The 24,135-nt window shown below is 33.7% G+C and overlaps 1 protein-coding gene across 3 annotated transcripts in view; it reads left to right on the forward strand.

Moving 5' to 3' along the window:
* LOC140451432 (somatostatin receptor type 2-like) overlaps positions 1-24,135 on the forward strand; it is a 1,059,667-nt gene that overhangs the window by 856,045 nt on the left and 179,487 nt on the right. The window contains exon 1 of one of the 3 annotated variants that reach the window (XM_072545228.1): positions 2,692-2,727. The exons of the other annotated variants lie outside the window; for them this stretch is intronic. The gene's annotated coding sequence lies outside the window, so the exon portion shown is untranslated. Of the gene's footprint in view, positions 1-2,691; positions 2,728-24,135 lie in introns of those variants that run through there. 3 annotated transcript variants of the gene reach the window in all.

A 24,135-nucleotide genomic window follows, 5' to 3' on the forward strand; every position in this document is an offset into this window, starting at 1 on the left:
AATTTGATGTCTTTTCCATCTAAACCGACTTCTTGCAAACTAATAGTAGGTGGTGTCTTACTCTATCAAATGCTTTTTCGAAGTCTATAAAGCATATAAATATATCTTTCTGTTGGTCGTAGCATTTTTGGGCGAGAACTAGTAAACTGAACAGGGCTTCTCTCGTTCCCATGCCGGCTCTGAATCCAAACTGATCGTCTCCGATGATTGTTTCGCACTTTCTATAGATACGATTATGTACGATTTTTTAGTAGGACTTTTACTGCATGACTCATAAGGTTTATCAGACGGAACTCATTGCAGTGTTGTGGGTTTGGCTTTTTTGGTAGTGGGATGAATATTGACTCCAGCCAATCTTGGGGTATTTTACCTGTATCATAAATGCGATTGAATAAAAGGACAAATATTTCGATATTTTCTTCGCTGATTAATTTTAACGTTTCTGGGTATATTCCGTCTGGACCTGGGCTTTTATTTGTTTTAAGATGATTAATTGCATTTATGATTTCAGATTTCAGAATTGTTGGCCCTTCGTTGTTATTTTCTAATCTTGGTTCTTCTCGTATGTCGTGAAAAAGAATTTTAATATAGTTTTCCCATTCTTTCAGTTTGTCTTCCGTTGATTCTAGCAGTTTGCCATCCGTGTTCAGCATGGTGTGAAAAGTCGTTCTCTTGGTAGTCGATGTAAACTCTTTTACCTTTTTATGTAAATTAAAAAAATCGTGCCTTTGTTGTAGTTCTTCTATTTCCACGCATTTTGTTTCCAGCCATTTCTCTTTTGCTTCGGTTATTTTTTTTTCGAATTATTCTATTTAGTCTTTTGTATTCTCCGTCCTTGTCATTTTTTCCTTTGGATTCTCTTCGTTTGTTCATTAATTGTAAAATTTCTTTTGTCATCCATTCCTGTTTGTTATTTCTAGGTGTTACTTTTAAATGTTTTTCCGTTACATTGTTCATTTGTTCTTTAATAGTTTTCCACAGAATGTTTATGTCATCGTACTCGCTAATTCTATTGTGGTCGATATTTCCTAAATTTTTGTTTAATTCTTTATTTACTGTCTGATGTATGGTGTCGTTTTTCAATAATTGGATGTCTAATAGTTGGTGTTGAGGTTTTTGTTTCTTTATTAGTTTCCATCTTGCGCGAACTTTTGCAACAACAGGAATATGATCGTAATTGATGTCAGTTCCAGGATATGTTTTTGCACTGATGATTGCATTGTGATATCTTTTATGTATTCATGTATTTGTCGCTACCATGTTGTGTTGTTGGCAGAATTCTGTCATTCTCTCTCCCCTGTCGTTCCTTGCTCCAAGTCCGAAGTCTCCAATCAATCTAGAAACTTTTCCTCTACCTAACTTAGCATTAAAGTCACCTAAGATAAATGTTAGGTCTCGTTTTTTGGTCATCTTTATAAGTTTTTCTACGTCAGCATACCACGCTTCTAACTCTTCTATGGGTTTATCGGCCGTAGGGGCATAAGTTTGAATGATGTTAATATTTACTGGCTTTCCGGATAGTTGAATAAGAAGACATCGGTCCGAAAATGGCACAAAGTTTGTGACGGCATTGTTATATTTGTCTTCTAAAATTACTCTAACCCCGTTACGATGAACCGGATCATTATTACCCGAGTAATAGAAAGTTTTGTTCATGGTTTTAACTTTACCTGAACCTGGCCATCTAACTTCACTCAAACCCAATATCTGCAACCCTAAACGTTTCATTTCGTGGCATGCATTTGCTAGTTTTCCTGATTCGAACAGACTTCTAACGTTCCATGTTGCAATCTTAAAGTTTGTATTTAAAATATTTAGGCTATTCCTCCCGGGGATTCTTCGCACCCCTTGATCATCTACGATCTGCCGGGGACTAGGGGCCATTTCTGTTTGTGCTTTCATTGTAGTTTTCTTGGGAAATATATACCAGAGTGGTTTCTCATTGCCTTCTCTGGTTTGTATTTTAGCCGATCCTCTGGACACAGACGCTATTTGCAGCCGCCCACTCTGGGTCCTACCACTTACCAACTCATCCGCCCGAAGCCGTTGGTCAGCAAGTGGGAGATCGCTTATACCGGCAATCGCTCGGTAAAATTTTCGCCATATCTGGCTACCCTCACTTAGTTTAGCCTGCAGACCAATGTAGTTGCCAGGGGTGTGGCACGTGGAGCCATAAGTGAGAGTTAGCTGTCTTATGAGGACCAGTTATCAAGAACCATCTCCCGTCTATGACGCTCGATGTGGTCGTTCCGATAAAAGGTGCTACCTCTATAACACAACTCTACACCCCGAACCTAATTTACTGAACCTAATCTCTTGATTGTTCGTCCCTTAGTATGGAAATGGTTGCTTTGTCCCTGTTGGAGAATATGTCCAGATAGATGTCCCATAGATGTTTAACAAGTTTTTTTCAAAGTTAAGTGCGAAACAGTGAAATTCAGGTAACTTTTTAAGCGATTAAATTTTAAAGTAAAGACAGACATTTTTTGCTAAAGTAATACTTGCTTTTATAACAATATACAAATTGTAATATTTAACAATTTTAATTTGATTATTATATAGAAAAGATATTTCATATATAAGGTTAAATTTTAAGATATTTTCATAAACAAGGATATCTTTAATTTTTAATCTATATAAGATAATCTAATTTGGCCATATTAATAAATAACCTAGGAACCATTTCGAAAATTTTTGTAGCAATCTCCTTTGTAAACAGATAGGCACGTAAGTTTTTTTTTATTCTGTACTTTGCAACTATTTATATAGTATATTTTTTGTGCCATTTGTATTTTTGATGACTATTTGTGGTAAGACACAATAAATGTTAAATTTTGTTTCTTAACATTTGTTTCTTTTTTTAACTAACCTTTTTTTAAATTTCCGTTTGAAAAAGATATGTTTCTTTATGTTTGATAATTATTTCCCTAGTTACAACTAGCTGTTGTAATGATTATAATTAGGCACCTCGAAGTGGCGCTCTTTATAAATTACTAGAGGTGTTTCCTGTTTCCTTTTGTTTTGTTTGTCCCAAGTGATTCATGACCCTTTGTTTCATTGTGTAGCTGCCCCAATCCTACCCCCTGTCATTTACTTACCCACGACCCCAGCTCTCCAGTTAACCCCTGAGTGCCGTCCGCACCAGTATCGATTTGTTTGGCTTTCCCTCTTTCAACCCCCTTAGTTTTTGTCCCCAATTTTCTACCTCCATAATCTTACCCTGAGGTAGGCAAAATAAATATCGTTACAAAACTAGAAAAAAAGTTTAATTTCTCCTTCAAAGTGTTTATATATATTGTGGCTAAACACCCCACACGGGGTTACGCCGCTTAAGCTCTCTAGATCTATGTTACGAGGTAGATCAGTCCTCATTTTCTTTATTTAATTTTTTCTGCTATTTTTCTCCAGTGTTTCCTATCTCTGGTTTTTTCTCTCCATTGCCGTACGCCCGCCCTGTTGAGATCATTTTTTACTTCTTGTAGCCATGTAAATCTTGGTATTGAAGACTGTACTTTGAAGATAATACAAAGTGTTGATGATTTTCTTATTTACTCATTGTCCAAAAAATATGAAGCCTACACGGCAAAAACGATGAAGGTCACTTGTATTCAATTTGTATAAAAGTTAATTTTAAAGCTCATAGACTAATTTCAAAATGTTCTAATATAAATTTTAAGTCAAACTGTTTTTCAATGGGTATATAATTTATTGGTGAAAACGATAAAAATATTCTTAGACTATTATGTTTTTTCACTTTTTTTATTTCTGATGATTTGATCGAAAATACACAAAAAAAAAGTGACAAAAACGGTGTATGTCATTAAAGCAATAACCAAAAGAATGCAAGTCGAAAATAAAATTATGTAACTACCACTACTAAACATAGCAATAATTGTCTTTTTTATATTATTTTTTCGTAGCACATTTTTTTGCAGCCTATTTCTTCTTTACAAGACTAACTCTTGTCCCTTGTTCCGTTGTGTTGTGAGCGAGGCTATCGAAAAAATGTTTGGCGGCATTACCATAAAACTGCTTAAGATATTGTAAGTCTTTCCACTTTTCCAAACTAATTGACGACAAATCTGAAAGACAAAATAATGAAGAAATTGGGTATAAATAAGAATTTATTACCTGTATAACTTTTGTTGGGTAAAAAAAATTCTTGGGTTCCTGCCATATCATCAGTTGGTAAAATAGTGTTGGTACGAATCATATAAGTTTCGAAAGGCCCATTGTAGCTTGTTCTAAATGAAATATATTGAGGATGAATGGCTTCACAAACTATTTCTCGAATAGGTCAGATAGCAAATGGGCATTTTGTTTACAAAATGAATGAAAGAAACTGAGTCCATTGCCGAATTAGGGACTGATCCATTTCTATGATTTTAAATGGGCTAGGTTTTGTGCGTGCTCCCTTAAATTCGTTTAACCAATCTTCAGCAGTTTAAGCTTTGATCAGCTGGTTAATGAGTCCCATATTCCTGTCACACTCCAAGTATGAATGACCTCTTATTGGAAAAATCATTTTAATTTTGTCAAGTCGTTCCTTGGAAATAACCACGTAATAAATGAATTTGAAGAGGTTATAGTTTTTATTTTGACCTCCACCAGAGTCGCAGAATATAAGTAAATCCCTTACACTGGAGTCTACCTAGAAAAATATAAAATTATGTAAAAACGAAATAACTTCCTCTGATCCCTTAGCTGCGATATTTTTGGGGTAACAGTAAAAGTAGGAATCGTCAGTAGACAGCACGTGAATATTAAAAGAATATAAAATAAGTTGTCTTCTATAATACACGTCGCTGGTTGTAATGTTTGATATAAGAAGGTTTTTTTGGAAATCGATCGCTATATTGGAACTCTTTACTCTCCATACATCTTTTTCTTGCTTCTTTTTTTCGATCATAGAACACTTCGGCCTTTCGCAAATACAATTCATGTTCTATTACCTTCTTTCTTAGTGTTTGAAGAATTTTCCTCATTTGTCATTTTCTGGCGTCGTTGAATCATTTTTATTTTTCAATAGTGCTGTTTTCTCAGCAGTATATTCATAGCAAATACTGCAGGTATCGCTGCGTGGATATCCAAATTTAATGTTGAAGTTATTATTAAAAATTTTGCGATAAAACTCATATGAAATATCTGGAAGAGATAAAGCCTTATACATATTGTACATTTTTCTTATTGTTAGACTGTTTCTGTCTGAATCTACGTGTTTATATTTACCCCTCATATCTGTAGGTACCTTACCAGTTTTCTTTAGAGACTCCTGAATCGTTTGTAGATGAAGTCCAGTAATACTATATAATGAAACAAAAGCTATTATGCAAACTGGCACTTCAATACAGTTACTATGGTTATCAACCGGACGCTGAACTCTTCCTTTATAAAAATATGCTTTATTGCGAAATTTGGCATTATTTTCATTTTTTCGTCATCTGCGGTTCTTTATTGAAGTCATGTATACAAGACCAGTCAAGTAACTGTTCTGCTCATCTCTGCTCAACATTCTATTAAATTCAAAAATAAAAATTAATGGGAAAATTCCAGTAGTTGGCTGTATACCATCGATTAAAAAACTTCCAGTTCCAGTTCCGACCAGTTCCAACACAGACCAACTGGCCAGTTGGTCTGTGCCGTTTTAACTGACAAGAGCCACGTGTTTAAGTTGAGCAAAGAAACATGTTGCTCTTTAAGTATTAAATTTTTATCCAATATCATCGAGTCACATTAGAATTTAAATTTGAAACAATGTAAAACCATATATTGATGTCACAGCTACAATTTTAGTGTTAGCTTCAATTACAAAAGAAGGCACTGAAGATGATCTGATCTAGATCGAAAACGTCACGTTATGCTACTGTATAAATTTTGACGACACTTTTTAAAAGTTCTAATTATATATTTCATACCTAAATACAAATGTGAAGTGTTTTACTTCTATATAAGTTTTCTTTTAAATTCCTTAATAATTGTATTTCTTTCCAAAAGTCCAATCTTTTGAAATCATTTGTACCGGGAGCACTTACAATCTGGCCCTATTTCGTGTGAACTTAACCTCAATTGCTTCATAACATCACATAACCTTCCACTACTTCTTTTTCTCTTCTTAGATCCCACGTTTAAGTTCTGCACAGTACTTTTATCACTGCTGTCAGAATTTAGAGTTTCTGTCTTTCTTTCCATTATAATATTTTAAAATACACTACTACTTATTTAAAGACGGACATAAACAAAACAGACTCTAAACTAAACCGCATACTTGTGCGTGTACGAGATGAATGACTAATCTTTTTAACCGTGCGTCGTATAGCGACCGCGCAGAAAGACTTACAACGTTTTTGCAGTGTTTCACATGGACTTTCAGCAGTTTGGTCGTGGATGAGATTATTAAGTTTGTGAATAACTCTTAGACTTACAGCGATACTGCCAAGCAGCCCAGGCGATTCGAATCTACCTATTACAAGTAGTTTTTTGGTACAATATTCCCTTTTGCCAACAAAATTTATTTTCATCGTTTTTGCTGTGTAGGCTTCATACGATATTTTTATACAAACATTAGGTAAAATATGTGATCTGTCAAAAAATTGGTTCCATCAAAATGGATTTAAAGTTTCTCCAAACAAATAGAGTTTTTGTATTTTTACACGACATAAATTACCAAAAATAGACAAATTACAACTAAGTAATTATGAGTATATTTTCCAAACTTATATCTAATATTTAGGGATGATACTTGATCGCAAAAGAAATCACATATTGAAGTTTTGCTGAACAAATGTAATAAAGGATTAAGTTTTCTGAAATCAATCTTAAAAACCTGGTGGGGAGCTGACGTTGAAACATCTTTACTTTTCTATAAAGCTTATATTAGATCTGCTATAGATTATGTTAAAGCTTATATTAGATCTGTTATAGATTATGTTGTATACTACAGTATACTCCCTCTATAACGAACACGGTTATTACGAGTTTTCGCTTATAACGAGGTACATAAGATGTAACGTGAAATTTCCATTGAACTATAACCCTCTATAGCGAGGTAAATTTGCTTATAACGAGAGAAAATAAGATTGAAAAACGTGTTTTTTTACGTTTTGGCCCGACCGTAGCTATAAATAAATACCCTTTTTAACTGCCGTCCGCAATAAACTTCTTACAATTTATGATTCTTAGTCGGAAATATACAATTTATGATTCACTTAAGTGTCATTGTAGGGGGTTGACCATTCACATCTAGTAATATAGGTCCTAATAGACAAGATGTGGAAAGTGTTTTAAAGGTTGTCAGGAACTATATCCAAAGAAAAAACGCAAATGAAGAAGCATAAAACTGTTTGACATCTTTAGAAAATATGATACATAGAATACTGGACAATTTAAAGCAGTTAAAAATGACAGACTTCTTCCAATTGCAGACACAGTAGTTTATGATATTCTTGAAAATATGCTTTATACAGATTTACAGAATACAGATTTTTTGTTTTAACATATATCATTGACAATAAAAGTAAACAACTCTTTTTTGTTTTAATGTATTTCATTAACAATAAAAGTAAACAACTTTTTTTTAAAAACGCCATTCAAACAATATTTATTAGTATCTTATATTCCTCCGAATGGCTTCACTGTAGAAAGTTAATGTTTTAGAAAACTACATATTCATATGTATGCACAGTATTATTGTTGTTGGATATAACGAGATCCGCTTATAACGAGGTAATTAGTTTGCCATTTCAGTTCTCGTTATAGAGGGAGACTACTGTATATAGTTCCGAATCTTGTTGGATCCTAAGCATAATAAATGTCATGAAAAATACTGATCATTTTTTATTTGTCATATTAATTTTTTTTTATTTCATTGACCTTCTTATCGTCCAAATGTGTCGTGGTTTTTTTTGTGATATTTTAATGCTTCTACATTTATGTTTGAGTGTAAATTATTAACTTTTAAGTTGATTCGAATAAACCAACCTTCTTCAAACTATTTGTGTTGTAAAAGGAAAAAGACAGTTAAGATTTGATTTCACGTACAGTGCGTCTGTGTATCCGCCTTATACGTATTTCGCCCTAATAGGGCTCTTCAGAGACAGCTATTCACAGTCGCTCTGAACGTGAAAATAAATCTTTTCTATCTTAGAAAGCAAGTCTAACATGGCTTCGTATAGACGCAAATAGCAATAACTGATATTAAAAAATTTGGTTTCGAAAATTAGTTTACGGATTTTATTTGTGTTGTATCGGAATAAATCCAATCGCTTTGTTATTTTAAGAGGTTTATTTTGGATTCGAATGCTTTTTCTCTTGAAATGTGTATTTTAACAGAAAAATCAATTTTGTAAAACGAAATGAATAAGAAAACAGCAGCATAGCTAATCAGCATCCACGTCCATTTTTTATACCAGCAAAATATTAGTTTTTAACTTTACCTTAACTTTTAAATAACATTTTGACATTAACCACTTTTTTATCTTTAAGTTTTAATTAACAAGCTTACATATTTTATATACAGGCATATAATATTATGAGGACATGCTATCAGAAGCAATTACTTTAAAATGTGTCTTTGGTCGCTTTTTTAGATTCGGTTTCGAGATCCTCGGCCGTAAAAACTTTTATCCATTTCAAAAATGAGCTTCAATAACCGAAGTTGGTGGAAAGCTAAACCAGTAGCGTAGGGTTTGTTGTGTTTTTATGATTAACATAAGTGGGTAAAGTCTAACATTTAACTAGACAAATCATTGAGACAAATAATATAATTGACGAGGTTCTAAAACTACTTTCTTGTAGCATGTCTAAGTTAAATATTGTGTTTTTATGGAATTAAGCCACAATTATTTGTTGTGATTGTAGTTTAATCCCATAAAAATATAATATTTCCATACTTACTTAGTCCTTAGCCTTTCTACCGTTAGGTGTAAGGCTGGTGGAGTTAAGTTTTGCACTGTTGTCTCCATGCTTTCCGGTCTTGTGTTAGATTTCTTGCACTTTCTCATGTCAATCCTTTCTCCTCAACTTCTTTTCTGATTTCGTCTACCCACCTAACTCTTGGTCTTCCTCGTTTGTTTTTCCCTTGCATTCTCGTTTCCAACACTCGTTTTGTTAATCTTTCATTCGACATTCTACACACGTGCCCGAACCATCTTAGTTGCTCCTCTACTATTTTTTCGTTTATTGGTTCTAGTTTTAGGTTTTGTTTGATTGTTTCGTTTCGTATTTTGTCTGTCCTCTTTCTGTTTGCTATTTTCCTCAGGAACCTCATTTCCATAACATTGACTCGAGATTTTTGTCTCCCACTCAATGTCCATGACTCGCTATTATACATGATTGTAGGTCTAACTACTGATTAAACGACTGCCGTTTTTACCTTCTCCGGTATTTCTTTTTTCCCCAAAAATGTTGTTTTCATAGTGTTTAATAAGCTTCCTGTTCGTCCCATTCTCTCAGTTATTTCCTTGTCTTGTTTACCGTTTGATTCAATTATTACTCCTAAGTATTTAAAATGTTCCACTTGTTCTAGTTGTTTTCCGTTTAATTGTATTGCATGTGTCTTTCTCTTATTTGAAATTATCATTGTTTTTGTTTTCTCTGTATTTATTTTCATATTTATGTTTGACAGTTCTTCTGTTTTCTGCTATCAAAAACCATGTCGTCTGCAAATAGAAGCTCTGATAGTTGAGTCTGTTTCATTTGTCAGTATCCTAATGTTAGTTTTCTCATTCTTCTCTTAGCTTTCTTTATTGCTTCATCCAGTACCACTGAGAACAGCAGTGGGCTCAACACGCATCCCTGTTTGACGCCTTGACTTGTAGTAAATTCTTCGGATTCCTCGTTGTTGGTTCTCACCATATTTGTATTATTATTGTACATATCCTTTATTACATTAATTGTTATCCTGTCAACTCCTCTTTGCTTTAATGTCCTCCATACGTCCTTTCTTTAATATAATAAATGCGGTAGTTCACCACAGCGAAATGTTCGTTTTAGATCTAAACGTTTCCAAAACTAAAACTTTAGTATTTTCAAAGACACCAATAAACGTACAGGTGTATGCCAAGGGTCAAATAATAGAACAGGTAAATTCCATAAAATATTTGGGAACAAATATCAATAGTCAGTGTAATCCAAAAAAAAGAAATCCTGTCAAGAATCGAACAAGCAAGGAAAACATTCATGAGCATTAAAACATTTTTTACAAGATCAGACCTTAGTCTACAGCTTAGAATCCGAATGATCAGATGTTACGTTTTTTCTGTCTTACTGTATGGCTGTGAAAGTTGGACAATGGACTCCGAAGTAGAAAAAAGAATAGATGCCTTTGAGATGTATATATACAGACGAATGTTGAGGATTCCATGGGTACAAAGAGTTACTAATGTTGAGGTACTTCGTCGCATGTGTAAACAAAAAGAATTACTAAGAATAATCAAAGAGAGGAAAATGCAATACTTGGGTCATGTGCTGAGAGGCGAAAGATATGAATTACTTCAAGTTATACTGGAAGGAAAAGTACAGGGCAAAAGATCAGTAGGAAGACGCCAGAACTCGTGGCTGAAAGACCTGAGGAGATGGTTCGACCGCTCATCCGCAGAGATCTTTCGCGCAGCAGTTTCCAGAACTACAATTGCCATTTGGATCGCCAACCTTCGAAAGGAGACGGCGTAATGAGAAGAAGAAACTATCTATCTATCTAACTACGTCAAGTTTATAGTTTGCATTAATATTTTTTAACAATTTCAAAACTTAAAAAAAAAGCATAGTGTAAAACTTCTTCTTCTTCACGTGCCATCTCCGCGACGGAGGTTGGCAATCATCATGGCTATTCTGATCTTAGATGCTGCTGCTCTGAATAGTTCAATTGATGTGCATCCGTACCATTCCCTCAAGTTACGCAACCATGAGATTCTTCTTCTTCCTACACTTCTCTTGCCCTGGATTTTCCCTTGTATAATCAATTGAAGTAGGTTGTATCTCTCATTACGCATAACATGCCCCAGGTATTGCAGCTTTCGTGTCTTGATGGTTTCCAATACTTCCATTCTTTTGTTGATTCTTCTCATGACTTCGTTGTTTATTACATGCTCGGTCCATGATATCTTCAGGATTCTTCTATACACCCACATTTCAAATGCTTCCAACTTTTTAGCAGTCGACGCGTTAAGTGTCCATGCTTCTATCCCATAAAGCAGAGTCGAGAAAATATAGCACCTTGCCAGCCTAACTCTCAAGTCCAATTTTAGTTCTCTTGCACAAAGTACCTTTCTCATTTTATTGAAGTTTGTACATGCTTTCTCTATTCGAACTTTGATTTCTTTGGAGTAATCGTTTGTGTGATTAATTATTGTGCCAAGATGTATAGTGTAAAACTACTCTCTGCAAAATAAAGCGAGTTGAATTTAAAATTTCCTTGTAGCCACTTCCTCAACTACCCTTTGATATTAACGGAAATAATCGCATAAACCCTAATTTAATCCCTGAACTCTCCTCTTATTTTAAAATACATCAGCAAAGTTGTTCCAGAGCTTTGTCAGTAGAGCAGCGGAACACCGATATGCACTAAGTAGATATGCTGCTCGGCAAGATTCCTGCTATATTAAGTATCCTACGGATTCACGAAACTACTCTAATATAGCTCAGATCAAGAGCATAAAGTTATTCAATTAATTTATTATGTGGTCCTGCAACTATTTTCCTATGGCATTTCTATATTATATCGCGAAAATAATAAAGAACTCTGATAAAAATTTCGGTGAAACTAATTACTTTTTATTTGCGTGTCCGCAAAGACTGTAATTACTTAAATTATTTGCTTTAAAAGGAATTAGTGGCAACCAAAAATCAAATTTGTAATAATGTACCGGTGAAGACTATAACTGACAAAAGTCGATTGTGTGACTATAGTCCAGGAAGTTTTCTATATTTGTTCTATATTTTAATAAACATGGTTATATGCGCCGAGTGTGACAAGAAATTTGACTTTACCAACTTTCTCAACGTCACTGTTTAACGTCGCTAAAAAAGTAACAATAAGAATTACTGAAAAAAAAGGTACAATTCTATCAGCGGCGTCGCAACTTGTGGGATCTGACGACATTATTAAGGCACAGAGACTTAGATAGATGAGACATCTAGAAAGGAGAAATCCAGAAGTAGTTATCAAGCAACGGTCAACACCTTCAATTTCGAAAGAGTGCAATGTTTTAAGTATCTGGGGGCTGTAATAAGACCGACACTAGGACGACGTCAGATGATATCATTAATGGGAAAAGACGAAAATGAAATCACAACTAGAGAAAACATACTGACACGAATAGAAGAATTTTACAGAGAACTTTACAGAACACATCAACAAGATGATGAGATGAGACCAGCACGGAAATTAGTAAAAAATGTTGGATCAGAAATAATGCCAAAAGTAACAATTTCAGAGGTAACTACAGCATTGGAAAATATGAAGAGAAATAAAGCTGCAGGAGAAGATAATATTACCACAGATATGATATTAGAAGGAGGTAAGGAACTAATTGCAATTGTAACTAAGCTTGTGGACAGTTGTTTACATCAGGGCAAAGTCCCTAGGAGCTGGAACAACTCTAAAGTAATCTTATTACACAAGAAAGGTGATAGTCGAAAATTGGAAAACTACAGACCCATCAGCCTACTGTCACACCTGTTTAAAATACTCACCAAAGTCATAACTACTCGACTCCATCCATCCAATGGCGCTACAGCCCAAATCGGGCCTTGGCCTCCTTCAACAGGCTTCTCCAACCATCTCTATTTAGTTTCTCCAACCATCTCTATTTATAACTACTCGACTAACAAGGAAATTAGACGAATACCAACCATATGAACAGGCAGGTTTTAGAAAAGGCTATTCAACTTCCGATCACCTGTTAACCACAAAAATATTAATAGAAAAATGTAATGAATACAAGTTTCCAGTTTTCCTAGCATTTGTAGACTACGAAAAAGCTTTCGATACCATAGAACACACGGCCGTAATAAACGCAATGCAAAATTGTAGAATAGACAGCAGATATATTAACTTAATAAAAGAAACTATGAACCAAGCTACAGCTACATACTACCTAAATGAAAATGAACACACGAACCCTGTACCATTAAACAGGGGAGTCAAACAGGGAGATACTTTATCACCCAAACTGTTCACCTTAGTTTTGGAGGACGTTTTTAAAAACCTAAATTGGAAATATAAGGGAATAAACATCAATGGCCGCTACCTCAGTAATCTACGATTTGCAGATGACATAATCCTGATAGCTACTGACCTACAAGAGATGCAAACCATGCTTTTAGAACTACATACCGAATCTTCTAAAATAGGACTGAAAATGAATTTAAACAAGACAAAAGTCATGCACTCCGAAGACACCGTGACAATAATAAACGATAAAGTTATAGAAAAAGTTGAAGAATATATATACTTAGGACAAAAAATAATACTAAATAGGGAAATTCAAACTGAAGAAATAAAAAGAAGAAGAAAGCTAGCTTGGGCAGCATTCGGTAAACTGAACTATATACTCAGAAATCAACAAATTCAATTACATCTTAGATCTAAAGTTTTTGATGCATGCATTATTCCGATATTAACTTATGCGGCACAAACATGGACAATCACAAAAAAGAATATGAATATACTTAGAGTCACCCAACACGCGATGGAAAGAGCAATGCTAGGTATATCACTTAAGGACAAGAAAACAAACACATGGATAAGACAGAAAACCAAAGTCACCGATGTGGTGCAAAAATCATTAAAGTTGAAATGGGAATACGCTGGACATGTAGCTAGGAGCGATCTAAACAAATGGCACAGATCAATTTTAACCTGGAGACCATACCAACACAAAAGACCCAGAGGCAGACCTCCTATGAGATGGACAGATGATCTGAAAAGGACTGCCGGGAAAAATTGGCTACAAGTAGCGTACAATAAAAAACAATGGAAAGGAAGACTTGAAGAGGCTTATGTTCAGATGTGGACGTAAATGGCTAGACGAAGAAGAAGAAGAAGAAGATGGGCAGGCCACGTGCACAGACTGCATAACGAGAGACTTGTAAAACTGGTACGGGAGGAGATTCCCATAGGCAAAAGGCCACTCGGACGTCCCAGAATGCGATGGAGAGATAACATCCAAGCAGATCTTCGGAAAATAAACATTCAATTTGGCCCTAGATTGATGGAAAACCGAACAAATTGAAAAAAAGTTGTACAGTCAGCCAAGACCCACCCAGGGTTGTACCGCTACGTGATGATGAGTTATTAAGAAAATCACCAAAATGAGACCAGTATTAATTAGGCATGCCACGAGGAAGACCAAAGACGAGAACCAGATAATTGCGGACCTTAAGAAAATGGGAGTTAAAAATTGGAAAACCATAAGCTAAAACAGGAAAGAATGGAAAAATATTGTAGAAGACGCCAAGTCACATAACCAATTGTAACACGTTTTCACCAAGTTTTTTTTTTGTGATGGATGCAGAACAATTCTTTGTATTGAATCTAACTGCATCTGAAGTTAAATGCATGCAGTTAAAAAAAGTTAAACTGAAATTTTTTGTGAATAGTGTAAAGTGGGATTTCAGAAGGTACTAGCTCTGTTGAAAGAAGTAAGCGAGCTTAAAGAAAAATTTTAATAAAATTCTACACAAGAAAAACGTCGCATCTGTTGTAGCGGATATGGAGGATATTATTTCCGAAACGCTGGACGCCCACCAGTAAAGAAAAAGAATATACGAATCGGAAAACATGATGCTGCTATAGAATCTATCATTGCCCAACATTCTTATGTCTCCGAACAGGAAATTTTAGAAGAACCAATGGTATCCAATGCAAAGAATAAAGAGCTATTGCTGGGGGCCGGTCATCATCATCATCAGTGGCATTACAGCTCGTTATGAGCCAAAGCCTTCGTCAGAACAGTCTTCCATCCGCCCCTGTCTCTGGCAACTCTTCTCCATGCTTTAACTCCTATGGTTTTTAGATCATCCTCTATGTTATCTTGATACCTAAGTTTTGGTCTTTCTCTGACTCGTCTTCCCACTGGTCCTCTTCAGTCGAAAATTTTTCTGACTGTTGCATCTTTATCTTGCCTAATTACATCTCCTATCCATCGAAGGCGTGCTAATTTAATACATTTTACAACATCAGGTTTCCCAAAACTTCTGTTTAACTAAAAGTTGTAGCGCCTACGCCACAAACTCTGTTGTTGGACTTCTCCGTTTAAGCAATTCTTGATCGTTCTGTGTAAGTGACCACGTTTCCGACCCGTATGTTAACACTGGTCTTATTACAGTATTATATATGATAACTTTAATTTTCTTGGATTGTTTTGGGGTCATCTGTTTCCTCATGGTACTTATTGACAAGCACTATTCTTCTTTTAATTTTTTCGCTGACATTGTTGTCTTTGGTCAGCAGCGAGCCCAGGTAGACGAAGGTGTCCACAAATTCCAGTTCCAGATCATCAATTAATACTCTAGGTATCTGGTTGCCTGATCTAGTACAATACATATAATTGGTTTTCTGTGCGTTTATTTTTAATCCCATTCTCAGTGCAGACGCCCTTAGTGGTCGAAATGCTTTGATTTGAGATTTGATTTTTGCTAAGTTAGTGCATACTTTGATTACTTCAGGGCAGTAACTTGAACATGGATGTACTCACTATGTTGGTATATGTCTTATTTTGTATATTTTATGTTTTATTTTATGTTGTGTGCATTAATGTATTGCTATGTAATCATCTCCTATTGTATTTTGTGTACGTTATATATTATCTTTTTTACTTGTACATATAATTGACTTGCTACAAACGAATGTAAAATTTATAAACGCAGTTAAAAAAAATCTTGAATCTACTTCTGATGCAGTATTTTTAGATAACTTATAGCATATTTTTAATGAATTATTTAAAAGTAATCTCAATTGTACTTTACTTGGTGGTTTTTATTTAGATTTTTAAGTACTAGCTTCTACAACTAGAAAATTTAAGCAATGTTTTTACAATGGGGCATTAAGCAGTTAGTAACTAAATCTACTAGAATTACGAATGTTATGAAACTTTAATTGATTATGTTCTTGTTAATAATGATTTGGCTAGTTGTTTTGTTCATTCAACTCCCAAGTTGAGTGATCATTCAATAATATCGGTCAGTTTTAGTAATAGCTTTCAAAATTGTAATGTCTCTAGAAAACGATACAGATATTTGAATACATATTTGGATTCTTGATAGAAGATTTTAACCGTTTCTTATATCGGCCATTTTGTGTGTTCATAAAATTTACCTTAAATTAAAGAAATTTAATTCCTTTAAATCTACCTAGCGGCTTGTTTTTTCTAAAAAGAAAAAAATACCTCGCGACAACTTTTAAATAAGATTGGATTTCGCTCGAAAAATAAATACCACTCTAGCGCAGATATCCTTGAAGTAAATATAAAGGACCCAAATTTATCAGTGTCAACCTAAATATATCAAAAGAAAGAAGATATCTATTGTGTCGAGTAAAATAAGTTGATACATACCTAATTGTGTGAAAATTATATGGAAAAGCCAGACGATATTGACTGACGTACTAACAAGGTTATTTATTGTAGTATTTGGTAATTTTCATATTTGTATTTATTAATATTATTAAAATGAATAATATTTGTAGGGAAATTGATTTTTTAATTGTATTTGCCGATTTTATTCGCTGAAAGAGGTCGGCTTAATGGGTTTGTGAAGTTTCTCTTCAATTATAAGATCGGAATACATTTGGATTTTTTGATTAAATTTTTTATTAAATATTTTCCTATTACAACAGAATATTGTTCTGAAGCTATTTTCTAGTGGCATTTTAAAGTAATTACTATTTAATACCAAGCTATACCAACGGCGACTGGATGAAAAACTACGAGAAATAGAGAGACAAACATTTTCAGATATTTATGAAAATATTATTGCTAGTTTACACCAGGCCTCTAAGGAGACACTCGGGACACAGCAAAACAAAATTAGTAACAAAATATGGTGGAACGAAGAAATCGAATATATGGAAAAACAGAAAAAAAGAACAACATCTAAAATGGCTAAATACAAAAAAGATCATCAAGCTTACAAAAAAACCGATAGACAACTACGAAAAATGATAAAACAAGAAAAGAATAAAACATGGGATCAGAAATGCCAAGAAATCAATACATACATCGGAGGGAAGCAATGTACAGAGGTATGGAATTTTATACAATCAGTAAAAAATACAGGAAAAGACAAAGCACACATACACACCATAAAACCAAGACAATGGAAAGATCACTATGAAAGCTTGCTGACAGAGACAAGACAAGAATACCTAGCGAACTCCCCAACACAGTCAGTACATATACAAGGAGAGGAAGCGAGAGTAGACATCGAAACAGTAAGAAATGCTGTAATGACCCTAAAGAATGGTAAATCCGCTGGACTTGAGGGAATCTATGCTGAAATGCTTAAGAATGGAACTCATAAACTATTTGAAAAATTAACTTATGTGATCAATCAGTGTGTAAATGGACACCCATTACCAGAACAGCATACATGTCCTCAATACACAAAAAGTGGGACAAAAGGAATTGTAATAATTATAGAGGCATATCGGTAACCAGCACCCTGAGCAGACTGTATGGACGAATTTTGAGAAATATGATCGAGGAAGAATATAAGCACAATGAAGGGGAAGAACAAAGCGGGATCCGTGCAGGAAGATCGTGCACCGATAACGTATTTTGTCTTAAACAAATAATAGAAAAAAGATCGGCTAAGAATCTAGAAACTCATATTACTTTTGTAGACCTGCAAAAAGTATATGACAACATCCCCTTAACAAAATTGTGGACAACGTTGAAAAGATCTAACATCAACCACACATTGATAAATGCTGTACAAGAACTATATAGAGACTCATAGGCACAGATAAAGACAAGAAAATATCTAACGGAAGAATTCTTGGTTACAAAAGGCTTGCGACAGGGATGCTGTATCTCACCAACCTTATTCAAGATATATGTTGCAGCAGCATTGGAAAGATGGAAAAGAAAGGTGCATAGGATGGGTATAGAGCTTAGCAATTAATGTATATATACACTCCAGTTTGCTGATGACCAGGTAGTGCTAGCGACCGACAGGGAAGACATGCAGTACATGCTTAGAAAACTGATAGAAGAATATAACTACTGGGGAATGAATGTCAATACAACAAAAACCAAATATCTTTGTATTGCAAACGAGTCAGATAACATAGACCTCGAAAACGGACAACATATTTCCTGCTGTCAGAGCTATGACTACTTGGGTGTTGCCTTTGACAATACAGGAACTGATACACGGGAAATAGAAAAACGAATCACTCAAGCAAAGAAAGTCTTAGGATGTCTCAATGGTATACTGTGGAGTAAAGAGATAACGAAAGGAAGAAAATTTAATATATATGAGACCATGATTAAAACTACTCTTCTTTATGGCGCTGAAACATGGAGAATTAGTGAAAAGAACAAAAAGCGAATAGAAGCAGTAGAGATAGATGCAATGAGAAGATCTGTAGGTATTTCCAGATGAGACAAAAGAAATGATGTAATAAAACAACGTATGGGAATAGAAGGAAATATAACTCAAGATATAGAGAAGAAACAATTAAGGTGGTATGGGCATGTTCAACGACTGCCAGCAACAAGACTCCCCAAAAAAGTAGTAGAATGGCAACCGATAGGTCGATGGAAAAGAGGACGACCCAGATTAGAATGGCAACACGGCGTAAACAAGTCGATGAGCGAAAGAAATTTAACAACAAACGACTGCGAAGATAGGAAGAGATGGTGTTTAGGTATCGGACAACGTCGAAAGACGTTCTAAACCGATGTATATATAATACTATTTAAATGGGAATAAGCCACAATTAAAGGTTAAAGTAAGTTTATTGACGTTTCAATTTCCACAACGGAAATCGTTCTCAAAATACAAACATTAATAAATTACACAAATTTTGTTTTTTTTTTTTTAAGCAATTTTTTTAAGCAATTTATTTGCTTGGAGAGCTCGAGTTTCGTATATTTTTTACCGATTGTGAAATTCGCAGCCAATTTTTTAGGATAATCAGAATTTTCAAAAGAATTAAAAATTAAATTTTTTAAATAAAAAACTTCTTGCATGAAAGTGCCGATCTTTTCACCCCCAGATAAATATTGTCCTATCTGACAGACAGTTATCTGGAGCATAGACATTTATGTATAAAATAAAATGTACCCGTCTTTTCACGTCAAATTATATTACAGTTACTTATATGTAAGATAAATGTAAAATGTATTTCAGAACACACCAATATTTAATTAATTATGGTGGCAGGAATAAATTACATTATGTAAAGAAAAATTTAATAATGAATAAAAAAATAATACATATTTAATGATTTTTCTCAGATTTTTCCATAATACTAAAATATTATATAAGGTTAGCTCAAACATCTTTAATTTTAAACATTTCAGTAATGTCTTTATTTAGCAATTCATCTTTAAAATTGTCTTAATTTTGATCTTTCGCTAGGTTATACTTGTAAAATGTTGCTGTAGATTAGAACGGTTGAATCTTTTCAACCTTACAGCCATTTCCACTGAATGAAATAGTACCTAAACCTGTTATGGCAGAAAAAAAAAGATCAATACGACGTGCCATCAACTTCAACACCGCGTTTCTAGAAACTGAAACGACCTCGTGCTCCATTGCTCGATATCGAAATAGCGGGTCCATCAATTGTGATTTCTGCTTGAGGTTTCACTGGTGCAGGTATGAATTGTTTTGACATAAGAGTATTGATGAGTTTCCTAAACTTGTATTATAACTTTTTCGCAGGTATTGAATCAATAGCTAAAATACAGCCTCTTGTAGATATTTTGCATAGAAAATTTCAAACAACGTATTTTCCAGGAGAAGACTTTGTATTAGAGAAAACATTAGTTCCTTGGCGTGGTAGACTAATATTCCGTCAATGTATACCAAACAAAGCTCATAGGTATGATGTAAAGGTGTTCAAACTATGTTCTATCAATGGTTACACTTGGAATTCTAAGATTTATGCTGGGAAATCTGATGACTATGACAAAAATGTTGGATTGCGTCAGGCAGTTTTCCTTCAGCTTTCAGAAAATCTATTAGATCAAGGCCGCACATTATATATTGACAACTTCTACACCAGTTATAACTTAGCATTGTCACTTCTTGATAGAAATACACACGCTGTGGGAACAGTTAGAAGCAAGAGAAAACACTTACCCCAAAAATTTATGTATGCAAAATTAAAAAGAGGTGAATTAATAGCACGAGAAACGAAAATGGGATAGTGGTAATGAAATGGCGCAACACTCGTGATGTTAAAATTTTATCAACAAAACATTCAACAAATATGACTCAAATAGAAAAGAGAAACATTCATCCAAGTACCAGTATGTAAAGTAAGAGTCGTAAAAAACAAACAAAAGAAAAGCCGGAGATAGTGGTAGTGTACAACAAGGGAAAACCAGGAATTGATGTGTCCGACCAATTATCGACTTATGCTTCTACACTATGCAAGGGCGTTAAGTGGTATCGAAAGCTTGCCTTTCAATACCTGCTTGGAATTTCAATTGTAAATGCCTTTCTAATTTATAAGGTTGTTAAAAGTCCTACAGCCTCTAAATCTCAAATAAACCTCACAAAAATACGATTATTTAGGGAACAACTGGTACAAGATCTTTTAAATATAACGGAGATACCAACAAAGACTCTTAACATAAAAAACGCGCATTTCTTACAAACAAAAAAGAATGAAAATAACAAAAGAGTTCGACGAATGTGTGTCTTTTGTTACGCGAAGATGAAAGAAGAAGACGGACGATATGTTGCCCGGAACAAAGCAAAAAGAGTATACACTGACTGCCCGGATTGTACCTCTCAACCATTTATGTGTTTTGAATGTTTTGGAGTCAATCATAAACCCAATTGACTATTTTGTATTTTATTTTGGATGAAAAAATAATTTTTTTGTTTTTACTGTAAATTCTGTTTATTAATTTATTTCAGCTGAAATCAAACCACAGTTGCTTTGTAGGAGGCCACACATGTAATGCCTAATGCTAAAATATGTATTCGCTCCGTGCGTGACTGACGCGACACCTACCGCCTTCATCTGACAGTTTTGGACCTACCAATTTTCAGGTTAAACATATGACATATGTTTGACATTGTTAAATACAGGCGAAATTGACAATTATTAATAATTAACTTTTTAATTATATTTTCTCAGTATATGTACAAAATAAATGTAGTATTAAAAATTGGGTTTCTCAAAATTCATCATAATATATATTTTTAACCCCAAACGGAAAAGAAAAGTTAAAAATCTAGTACTGGCAAATCAAGTTTTTCACGTGAAAGAGCATATAATTAAAAACAGTAATAGTAAAAGTTATGATATAAAAGCTAAAGTCATCAGGCACTCTGCAGCTAGCTTGAAGCCTTATAAAATATCATTTAAGGTAAATTATTTAAATATTTCCTATTTCAATTGCATAAAAATAAGGTTATGTGATATTTCCTTTTTCATATTAATAGCACGGATCCATCTTTTTCTTTTCTCTAATTTATATGTAATCTTTGGGAACCTATAAAATCTACACTTACTATTTTTGCTATTATTAGCACAATTAAATACGCAACATGTATTTGCACACATTTTTGATAAAATTTATGCGTAAAAAGATAGTGTCCAATTTTGTCATATTTCGCCGCTACGCACGCTGGCATCGTTTCAAGGTACCCCTACCATGGTCACGCACGGAGCGAATAGTGTCACTCAAATATGAGCGATGCAGCGCTATATGATATACAAGAAAAATCGTGGTGTCGGACATATATGAGCGACGTGGCCTAATACGCACTATTGGTGTTGGCCATATGTCCGACGTGGCGATCAATGTGATATAGATAAATTATATACCAAGTAAGATCTCGTTATAACAACTAAAAACCCGCGAATTTTTGAAAATTGTTTAAAAATAATATTTGGATGCATTTCCTTTACTTTTGTTATTATATCCATATGGAACATAAAATAATTCAATCATTATTTTATTAATCCAATTAATAGGTTTTACAATAGCTACAGTAACTGTCAAAAAAACACTGTATTTTGCTCATTTCTCTGAGCTAATTGTTTTTTTTTTTTAAATATCTGTATATATGCTATTTAATTGCTGATATCTTATAGATAATAGTTGTTATACCTAACAAAATACTGAATAAACCTTAAAAAACTGATGATAATATTATAGCAGACAGCTGTATCCCACAACTATCATTTAATTACGCAAATTCTATTATAAGGTGTTTGTTTACCTATAGTTGGTTGACGAAAGATTGATCGATTGTTTTAAATATAGAAGTCGACAAGTTTTTTTGACTGAAATATGCGAATCTTAACCTAAAAATAATTTTCAGAACACAAAAGTCGGCGGTGGTGTATCTCTATGAAACAACTGCAAGGAGTATTTTATTTTTAGGCAGATAAATATAACAAATCAAACTGTTTTCAAATTCTTCGATGTTTCGAAAATAAACAGTTCGACAACTGATATAAATCGGCTTGTAATTTATTTTTAAAAATTGTTCTTGGAGCTCCTCAATGTTAGTCATAAATCTTCTTTGGCAATTTTAAATAAACTGGATTTCCTTGTTTCCAATTCTCAGCAATGTTTTATACTACTATCTTATATTTAACACATCTTTATATCAAAAATTGAGTTAAAACATTTTATTAATTTACTTTTTTACTATATTTTACCCCCAGTCACGTCATTATCTACGTCAAAGATCTAAGTTGAAGTTGTTGCCAAATTTTAAATCAAATATATCACATAATTATTGGAGAAGTGGATTATACAACAACACAAATTAATATTAAATTTAAATAAATAAAAAAATTAGAAATAGAAAACAGGAAATAAGCTATAATTTTGCGTTAAAAACAATTTAAACCGCTTGTGTAGTAGGGTAATGTTTCCTAATTTGGACCACTTTTCAAATATCTATTGTATTACACAAGTTAGTTAATATTTTAAAATTTTATCATAAAAATAATTTACTATATACTGTTTTTTTTTTATTTATTTACGCTGTAACCACCAGGGTTATTAGCGACCTAAATATACAGGGTGAGTCATGAGGAACTTTACATACTTCTACCATATGTAGAGTCCCTCAGGGAGCATATCATGTGGCCACTAAAAAATGTCAACTCCTCTTCTTTATTAATTAACAGGGTGATTTGTGTAATTGACCATTTATTTCATTTTACTGTAGTGTTTATACGGCTCATTTGATTTTTTTAATTTTTGCATGATACAGTACACTACTATCAAGCATTCGACTGGTATTAGCTAAACTAAAAAATTCCAGGACTGGCTTTGGAAAAATTAATTTAGGGATTCGTATTAAATATTACACCCTGTATAATTTTTTTTTTAAATGCAATAAGTGATTTTCAAACTACATAAATAGCCAATGAAAACGACATATGCGACAATGTTGTCGCACTTTTATTAAATTTTTAGTGAACGATCAAATCTTACCAAAAATAGAACAACCATAATGAAGTATCAAATTATAAGGTAATTAATTAAAACAAATGTTATAAATTTCAAACATTTTAATTGAAATGATAAACTGAGTCACTGCACAACAAAAAACAGTAACTACTAACAATAACGAAGAACAATTTAAAAAAAAAACTATAAATATGTACATAGTTATGATAAACCCATAAATTAGAACTGGAAAAGATACAATAATGGTAACAAAATAAAAATAATTCAAAATAGATTTTCGAAATGGAACCCTGCAGCTGTACACATTTTTGTTGTTGCCGAATTGTTAATTGACGTATTGAATTACGGATACTCTGGGGATCGTTTCTAATAGTATTACAACAATGTATAATTCTATCAATTAATTGTTGTCGGTTATTAATATTCACTGCGTAAACTAGTTGCTTCAATCGTCCCCAAATATGGTAATCGACGGGATTGAAATCAGGGGATCTTGAAGGCCATGAAATAGGACCTG

This window comes from Diabrotica undecimpunctata, chromosome 9, assembly GCF_040954645.1.
Source record: "Diabrotica undecimpunctata isolate CICGRU chromosome 9, icDiaUnde3, whole genome shotgun sequence".
Lineage (NCBI taxonomy): Eukaryota > Metazoa > Arthropoda > Insecta > Coleoptera > Chrysomelidae > Diabrotica > Diabrotica undecimpunctata.